General features: G+C 37.8%; 1 pseudogene; it reads right to left on the bottom strand.

The window, feature by feature from the left end:
• Positions 1-2,423: 2,423 nt before the first annotated feature.
• LOC127214631 (F-box only protein 33-like) lies at positions 2,424-6,461 on the bottom strand (annotated as a pseudogene).
• Positions 6,462-8,249: the final 1,788 nt, after the last annotated feature.

Below are 8,249 nucleotides of genomic sequence, written 5' to 3'. Positions count from 1 at the left end.
AGTTACTGGGGAAAAGGATTTCTATTTTTGTTTCCACAGAAAATAAAAAGATGTGGATTCCTTCCAGACTAATGTGGTTTGATCAAGCCAGACCACCTGAAACAGAGTATGAGGTGATCCTACATTCAAAACTTACAGACTACAGCCAGGATTTCTGCATCTTCTTCGAATCACCCATGACAGCGCCCCTTACCAGTAGGAAGGAGTTTGGAAAGAATGACGCCCAAATTCCCAAATATTGTGTATAAATGTTTGTTTTCATTTAAATGAACTTGGTTATATAAAATAAATAAATGAAAAAAAAAAAAAAAAAGCAACTCTGCTACTTCTTCAGAACCATCCCTGCTGGCATGCTGCCATTCTTTTCACATGTTGACAATTGTCTAAGCCACCAAGACTGTAAGCAAGCCCCAAGTTAAATGTTTCCACTTACAGGAGCTACCTTGGTCATGGTGTCATTTCACACAGCAATAGAACAGTTACTAAGATATAGGACTGTGAGGTTTCAAAAGCCCTGTGCCATATTCAGTTCTTCCTCCCTCCTACTTGTGGATGAAGAAAAGAGTTCTCAGATTTTCCTGCTGGTGTCCTGCTTTTCTTCCACCATCTGAAACTGTGAGCCCAATTAACCACATTCTTTTATAAGATGCCTTAGTCATGGTGCTTTTCACTGCAACAGAGAAGTAACTGAGACAGTGACCTTCAATTTACAATCTTCCTGTTGTCTCTAAGAACTAGGATTATAGGAGTGTGTGAACATGCTTGACTTAGTCTGTTTGTAAGCTTGGATTTTCTCAAAGTGAAAAAAAAAAAAAAAAAAAAACTTAAGCTTTCTAAACTCTGCAGCCAAAGAGTTTTATTTAAACATCGACAGTTTGTGTTTCATATACAATAAAATACATTACAATGGTCACTTTTTAATGCTTTCTTCAGTGATTAAAAGAATATATATTTAACATAAACCATACAACATCCATCTTTGGGTCAAACATTTTGCTGGTTTCCTTACAGTTTCTGTCAGGAGTTGCTTTATCTGATGACCTGTACAAGGGAAACTCTCACCACATCTGGAATTTACACACACTGTGCCAGTGGATTCACACTACAGATGTGCATATAAAATCCACATAGTATGTGCTCACTGGACAAAGTGCACGCCTGTCAACAGTTCATTTAATATAAGATGGTAAAACCATTTTAAGATATATAAAGTTGTTCCATAAATAAATTGTGTTTCCAAACTTCCAATGGAGCAGCCAGGTCTCAGCACTGCTAGCCACCCATGTCGGCTACTTACTTGATTATTGGAGGCTGTCCTTAACATTATTGTATGTACCATAGCAACTCACACCTGTCATGGAACAAGCTTTTGTGTTTCCTTTCTTTCCCTTCCATTCTCTCTTCACTCAAATGCGTTTTTTCCTTGTCTTTTTTTTCCCATCCCTCATCTGAGGATGCTGACACACAGCACAGCTGTCTACCACAAGTCAAAATTCGACATTAAATAGTACAATCTAGCAGCATCCAGCTGGCCAAAGCGGCCAGATCCAGCCAGCATGTGGGCACTTTTTCATGCAGATCTATTCTTTGCCAGCTGACATGCATGCTGACAGAGAGAATCCTGTGACTTGTTAAGGATGTTATGACTAATATTGTTTTGCAAGCCTGTTTGCCTACAGTTCTGTGCTTTCACTTAGCCTTGAAGTATTCCCTGGAATACAGTTCATTTCTGCCTCCACTGTTTTGATATCTGGGCTGAAGAAGCTAACTTGAATGTAAGAGGTGAAAAAACTTAAGTCGGATATAGCCTAAAATATCCAGCAATTTGAGGGTTCAGTTTATATAAATGCATTTAAAAAGGATGAAACAATATCTAACTTATACTATATGAAATTCAGAATGGTAATTGGCAGTATCAATTATTATATAGTTAATAAAAGTTAAACTCAGGTTTCTGTTAAAGAAATCTCATTTGGGACACTACCTTCCCTTCTATTTTAAACCAAAATCAATGAGATGCTACCAGAACACATAGATGCAGTGCATTGCATTCAATCCACCTGGCTATGCTATGAGTGTGTGTGTGTGTGTGTGTGTGTGTGTGTGTGTGTGTGTGTGTGTGTGTATTTGGCTTCTAAGCTCGGCATTTTGAAAAAGAAAGAATAAAAATGTCCAAAAAGCAGAGTACCTCAATGAAAAAGTTAGGCAGCAACCTCAGATAATTATTGTCTATTTGCCCTTAAGGTTTGGTAACAATCTAATCAACCAAGAAAGCCCTGTACAATGTAACATTCTACTTGTAAAACCAATACCTAACTATTTTCTTTGATCAAGAAATAGAATATACATATATAATCCTATAAAGCTGATTTAACACAGCACAAATTGTTTAGTTTACAATACTTAAAAAAAATACTAAGACCCTACTTGCATATCTGGACACAGAAATTATACATTTTACAAAACATAATGTCTTCATTGAAGTTTAGTATCTCTCTGTAAAAATGACAATTTGGTTTAGTGAAGACACTGAGTGATTCAGGGTCCAGGACTGCTTGCCAAGGTTGACCAAGGCCCAGCGATACTTGCTCTGCTCAATAAGGTTATGCACGGGAATCCACATCATCCTCGGTTAGTTCACCTTGGTAAATATTAATGCTTTCTTCAGTGACTGCAAGCATTTGAGATGAGAGCCACAAAGACCAGCAATAGCAATGAGGATGAGTGCCCACATGGTATCATCTTAAATATAAGAAGAAGGCATCTGTCTTTCTCTTCTGTTTTATTCTGTCTTTGGTAAGTTTACTCTGTTCCTCGGTAAGTGCTTCATAAGAAGCTACACATTTGTATTTCACCATGTCAGTCCTTTCCCTTTAAAACAAATTGAGAATAAAAAGTCATGACTACCAAGGTGTTTCATACTCTCTTAATAATGTCACAGAGTTGTGAGCTGTCAAGTGGTATTTCACTCAGCAAAAAAAAAAAAAAAAAAAAAAAAAGACATTTGATTTATCATAAGGAACACATTTTATTTCCCACCTAAGTCCCATATATGTATGTATGTATGTATGTATGTATGTATGTATGTATGTATCTGGGCTGTGATAGCACATGCCTTTAGAACCAGTGCTTAGGAGTCAGAGGCAGGCAGATATCTGAGTTTGAGTTCATCCTGATCTACAGAGTGAGTTCCAGAATAGCCAGGGTACACACAGAAACCCTGTCTTGAGGACCAAAACAAACAAACAAAAACCTGATATACAAAACAGGAATTTTTCTTCATTGCAAAAATATTTCCTATGGCTTCTCATAGTCTACAGTCATGACATCTGGAACTTTGAGAGCAATGGTTTATTATCAGAAGTCATAGGAAACATAAGACTATGTGTCAGCCTCAGAACAGAGGTCACCTCTGGGAAAGGATAAGTGAGGAAGATGATGAAGCTTTATTTCTATCTAAGACTCTGAAAGAAGAAAAAGCTTTAAAAAGGATTGTTTGGCAATCCCTGTTTTTACTTTACACAATGTGCATGCATGCAAGTGTATGCCAACTTGTAGAGGTCTAAAGGTGACACTGGATGCCTTTCCTGTTTGCTCTCTGATTTGTTAGTTGAGAGAGGATCTTGACATTGAACCAGAACTTGAATAGCTAGCCAGCATGACCCAGGGAGAGATTCTATTCTCTGTTCCTGAGTAGAGGACTTGAGGTGGCCACCAAGCTGCCTGGCTGTTAGATGGGTTCCAGATATATGAACACTAGTCCTGTACCTGCACATTAAGCACTTCATTCCGTGAGCCATCTTCCCCAACAACCACTTGCTAATTTTAATATGGATCTTTTTCTGTCTATTACCTATAATTCTATGGCCAATTATAAAGTAAAACCTAAAGGGACACAATTGCAGGCTAAGAAAAATAGTTTCAAAAACAATGAAAGAGTTACTATAGAGGTAAAACAGTCCTTGCTTGTTGTGTTACCTATTTGTTGGTTCTTTTTGTTTTTTGAGTTAGGATTTTTCTGTGTAGCATCGCTGGTGGTCCTAGAATTAGCTTTGTAGACCATGATGGCCTTGAACTCACAGAGATCTGTATTCCTCTTCCTTTGAAGTCCTGGGATTTAAGATGTGTGCCACTATACTCTGATTATTACTAATTTATGAACATGGTCTCACACTGTATCTCAGGCTGGACTAGAACACTTATGTAGACCAGACTGCCCTTTCAAACTCTTGGCAATCTTCCTACCTCAGCCTCTCAAGAGCTCAGATTATTTACTTGTGATGCCATGCCTAGGTAAGACATTTTCATATATTATTTATATTAAAATAAAATGTATTTGTATTAAAGTAAAATTTTCTCTTAGTATATTTGAATAGCAACTCTATTCAAAAGAGAATAGTACACATACTAAGATGAATGGCTAAGAAGTAAGCATATGTATAAGTAATAGATAATTTAAACAATATAGTAAATACATCAACACTAGAATCTAAAAGATGAGGTTGTAAGTATAAAAGTCACACTTTCCTTCTTTCTGTGTCCCTCCTCCTAATCATTTCAGGATCTTCTGATTGGAGTGAATATACCCAATGTAGGTAGTTACATATCTATTTCCTTAGCTACGTTAGTATTATTTCCTCATGACAGGTAAAATCATTACAGGGACCCAGGGATAGAGCACTCAGGGTTGAGACAGGACTTTCAAACTTGCGATATATTTACCAGAATGAAACACTTTAAGGTATGATGCCAGTATCAAGTTATAGTGAATAAAACCACACACCATGAGCTTTGTGCACCTTCATGCTGATAAAATAAATTGATCTTTATTGCACCTGTCACTAAGATCCGGAAAACCAGACGTGTCACTTACAATAATTACCAATAAAAACTGGGTGAGAAATTTGCTGTACTGCCTGGATATAAGATCAACAATAGCCCCTGAGACACAAGTGACATAGCTGTCAAAGTGAACACTCTCAAGTGGTATACTGGGTTTCAGAATCTTTAGCATGTCTTCTCCTTGCACATCAAAAGCCATTAGATAGACCTGAAGGCTGGAGATCTTTCCTGCTAGGGCTTTATAGTTCTCATCATTTGGCATGTTGTGTAATCATTTGTGCATCACTGAAACATTGCGGACCAGGAGATCGCTGTGAAGGCACATGGTTGCTATCAGTTAAGACTCTTGCCATCTCAGCTGTAAAATCACAGAAATCCAGGGCAAGTGAACTCAGATTTACACACCACTCTAGTTCAACTGCAGTAATAAGTGTGCTGTTGCCAGAAATACCATTGCCCAGTAAAATCAGGTGCTCCATAGTGTTGGCAATTGAGTTAGAGACAACAGGGATGTTGGGGGGGTCACTATTTCCAGCAGAAACACACAAGACAGCTATTTTAGTCTCCTACTCCTACTCAGTATTTTTCAAACAGCTGCTAAATTATACAAGGAAACAGAACACAATGTTATCATTAGCACTTGACACTAATCTTTTAGAAATGGGCAACACAAAGCATTCAATGTTGAGATATATTGTTTCCCATTACTTTATTTCTATCCAATCTACAAATGCAATTAGTCTCACATTACAATGTAATCAGTAAGATACATTAAACATGCAGAAAAGATAATAAAAGCAAGTGAAAAAAATAACACCTTTAAATAGCAGGAATGGGATTTGTGTAAGAGAGCTTTCTCTGCAGAAGAATCCAGGTTCATTTTTCAGCACCCACCCACCAGCACACTACCTTCACTCACTACATTTACAAGAGAACCAAAACCCTCTTCTGACTTGTAGCAAAGAGACATATATGCGGTACATATATACCCATGCAGGCAAACACTTAAAATGCATAAAATAAAATATTAACAATTCACATAGCAATACTTACCCAGCAAGCTATATGATTTATCCCAAAAGATTTATGCCATCAATTGTCACATAATCACAACTAAAATGCAGTTAAGATATTTATAGGACATATATTCTAGCCCAACACTGTGTGTGTGTGTGAGAGAGAGAGAGACAGAGAGAGAGAGAGGCAGGCTCTCTCAATCAAACCAGAGTCTGCTGACAGGGCTAGCCTCTGTGGGCCTGCTTGCTCTGGGATACCTGACCTTGGGCCTGCCAAAGTTATAATTGTAGGTAGTCCATCATGCTTCTACAGCATTTACACAAGATCAGGAAATGTGGATTCAGATCTTCTTGCCTGTACGTTACCTCCATAATTTTTAAAGATCACTGTTCTTGATTGTGTCTTACTACTTTTCAGTCAAGAGCTAGACTTGTTATTAACACATGCCCTTGTAAAGCTTACTGTGTGACTTAACTGATTAATCTTCTTGAAGTCAAGTTCTTCCCTCTTGAGGTATGTGCTGGATAGACTTCTTTGCTTCTATCTCCAAACAGATTAAACCTCTGGAGTTTCCTATAGGAGAAAATGGTCAAAATGATTTTCTAAATGTTTAATATAAGCACATATTAAAATATGTCTAAAAGATATTCTAGAGTAGCTTCTACCATCAAATTCATAGGCAAATCACATTCAGACTGTTGTGCATATTCAGAGTGATGGCAAGTACAGAGAAATAGCAAACATGGTAAAGGGCATGGACTAAGTACAAAGCTTGTATTCAAATTTAATGACTGTGGACAACACTGGAACCAAAGCCAAATGCTGAGCTCACATCTGGAGTCCCAGAAGAAGTAAGAGTAAAAGAACAGCACAGAGACATTTTTAAAACAGCAAACAAAACACTAAGGTGTGAAGAACCTTTTGTAGCCACAGACCTAAGTTTATCAGAAAATTGCATCCTGATATTTTATACAAGAGTAAATAAATATGTGACTCTTAAAACCATGCTATTTAATGAAAAATGGCTTTTCCATTTTATACCTGTGCTTGTTAAAGATATAAACATACCAGCCTTGACAAAAAATGAGAAAACTTATTTCACAACTGATTAGATTTGTTTCAAATACATGCATTATAAGTATATAGGTGGGTGGATGGGGGGAAGGATACAGAATCAATACATGTTGAGACCAGAGACTAACACTGGGTGTCTTCTTCAGGTGCCCTGCATTAAAATAAAAACGGGCTTGCTTTAATTTGATGTATATGGTTCTTTTGTCTGCATACATATATGTGTATCATATGAGTGCTGTGCCTTCAGGAGACAGAAGAGGGCACTAGATTCCCTGACCATTGGGTTACATAATAGTTGTGAACCATCATCTGGCTTCTGGAAACTGACCCAGGTCCTGTGATAGAGGAGCAGGTGTTCTTAAATATTAAGCTATCCCTCCAGCCCCTCCCGCATGTCAGGTTTTGAGACAGATTTCTTTTCAGCTGGCTTACAACTTGCCATGCCGAAGGGACAACTTGCTATGGTGCCTGGCTTTTATGTGGTTTCTGAAGTCAGGTTTTCATGTTTACAAAGACAGAGCCAATTTCCTCATCCCCATGTGTTTCCTATTGCTGACAGTCCAAATCCAGAGCGACCACGTCACTCTAGAGTTAAGTATTCAGTTTTGATGCAAGGGCAAAATTACTGATGTCCTAGGTAGAAGTTTTACAATCTAGGTAGTTTAGGGCATGAAACCTTCATTCATTTGACTTCAAAGATCAGAGCTAACATATCTACCCCAGTGTGCCTACTTCCTCAAATAGAAAAATGGGCCCCATACCTGCCTTTCCTATGGGAGTTGGGCCTAAAGAAGAATTATCTTAATTATGACATGAATCTCATGGTAAAGAAGTTGACCCAACTCATCAGCAAATCTCCTGCTGACCTATCACTGGCATCCTTCCTATTGATATTCTGGAAGATTCTGAAGGTCACATCTCAAGGTTCTTCTGTATGATGCTTCACCAGTAGGTTGGCAAGATGTTCCTATAAGTCTTCTTTACTTTGGTCCAAGGAATCTGTTTCAGTACATACTGTATGATCTCCTTCTTCAAGACCTTCATGAACTTCAGGAACTTTGAGAAACTTCAACAGGTATAATTTAAAAAATATTCAGACAGTAGTGGTCCATGACTTTATTTTCGGTAGTTGGGAGGCAAATGCAGGTGGATCTCTATGACTTACCTCCCAGCAAGGTCTACAGAGTGAATCAAGGACACATGGGACTACACAGAGAAACTTGATGCAAAAAAAATTAAATAAATAAAATAATTAATTAATAAAATTAACATGGGCCTGAAACCTTTAATCCCTGCACTCAGGTCTCAAAGGCAGG

Source organism: Phodopus roborovskii, unplaced genomic scaffold (genome assembly GCF_943737965.1).
Source record: "Phodopus roborovskii unplaced genomic scaffold, PHOROB, whole genome shotgun sequence".
Taxonomy (NCBI): Eukaryota; Metazoa; Chordata; class Mammalia; order Rodentia; family Cricetidae; genus Phodopus; species Phodopus roborovskii.
Note: the sequence above shows the minus strand (reverse complement) of the source record. Positions and strands in the feature narration are given on the sequence as shown.